The sequence below is a fragment of the Microcaecilia unicolor genome, chromosome 2 (assembly GCF_901765095.1).
Source record: "Microcaecilia unicolor chromosome 2, aMicUni1.1, whole genome shotgun sequence".
Taxonomy (NCBI): Eukaryota; Metazoa; Chordata; class Amphibia; order Gymnophiona; family Siphonopidae; genus Microcaecilia; species Microcaecilia unicolor.
The window spans coordinates 632237250-632238934 of record NC_044032.1 but is presented as its reverse complement, the minus strand read 5'-3'; positions in this window follow the sequence as shown (position 1 = coordinate 632238934).

Below are 1685 nucleotides of genomic sequence, written 5' to 3'. Positions count from 1 at the left end.
GGAACCAGTCAGCAGTCACTAGGAATCAAAGTGACAAGCACTTATGGAGGCCTCTAGTCATCCTCCTACCCTCTTCCAAGACAGGGATGATTCATTTCTTCTCTTTTTTTGATTTCATAATGTAGCCTATTTACACTGATCAGCTCTTTGGCAAATGCCTTGCACTCAGATACACTTGACTCCTTGTCATAGAAGAATGCGTTTAATTCCAGAAGGTCACTAACTACCTGTCTCCAGCTTACAAATCACTGTGTTCACAATCTGCTTTCTATAAAATGCCTGAGAGCTAAACTCATGCCAGCTCCAGCCTCAGGCCTTATCTGAGAGGCAGGAATTCGATTGCTAATTGTTCAATTGCAGTAAGTGAGATCGGGCGCTCCAGAGCTGTACCATATTTATGGCAATGATTAATCAAGGTTGCCTCGCCAACCTTTGTGACATAACTTGTGTTTTTAATAGCTCCTCATAGGCTGCTGTGGTGTGTCATACAGTTTTAACGGAAGCGCATTATTTTTCAAGGGAGTGAGACGGCGACCTCATTTTTGAAAATTTGCAAGCTAACGCTGTCAAGAAGGTGGCCTGGATATCGGGCTACTGAATCTAAGCAGTCAAAAAAACCTAGTATGAGAACTCACCCAGGCACATGAAGACAGCGCAAAAGTATAATGGAGGCTTATTACCAGATCTGTCCAGTCATACAATCCATGAAACTGAGCATCACAGGAGCTCAGACAGATTCTAGTGGCTAATCTTTATACCAGTCATCTCAACCTGTCCTGGAGCTCGAGGGGTCCTTATACTAAGGTGCGCTAACAGACCATAAGGTCCATCAAGCCCAGCATCCTGTTTCCAACAGTGGCCAATCCAGGTCACAAATAACCTAGCAACGGTCCCAAAAAGTTCAATACATTTTATGCTGTTTACCCCAGAAATAAGCAGTGGAGCTTCCCCAAGTCCATTTTAATAATGAGCTATGGACTTTTCTTTTAGGAAGCCATCCAAACCTTTTTGAAACCCCACTAAGCTAACCGCCTTTACCCACATTTTCTGGCAACGAATTCCAGAGTTGAATTACACGTTGAGTGAAGAAAATTTTCTCCGATTCGTTTTAAATTTACTACTTTGTAGCTTCACTGCATGCCCCCTCGTCCTAGTATTTTTGGAAATGTAAACAGACGCTTCATATCTACCCGTTCCACTCCACTCATTATTTTATAGACCTCTATCATACCTCCTCCAGCCATCTTTTCTCCAAGCTGAAGAGCCCCAGCTGCTTTAGCCTTCCTCAAAGGGAAGTTGTCCCATCCCTTTACCATTTTCGTCGCCCTTCTCTGTACTTTCTAATTCCACTATATCTTTTTTGAGAATTGGTCGCACCATGAGCGATACAAAGGCATTATAACATCTTCATTTTTGTTTTCCATTCCTTTCCTAATTAATACCTAACATTCTATTTGCTTTCTTAGCCACAACAGCACACTGAGCAGAAGGTTTCAACGTATCATCAATGACGACACCTAGTACATAGGGGAAAATTTATTATTTATGTATTTATTTATAGCGTTTATATCCCACATATTCCCACCCAAGGGCAGGCCCAATGTGGCTTACAGGAATTTACAGAAAGCTACAACAAGTGTACAACAAACAGTCAATGGCATTGTAGTGAAAGAGGCTAATAAGTA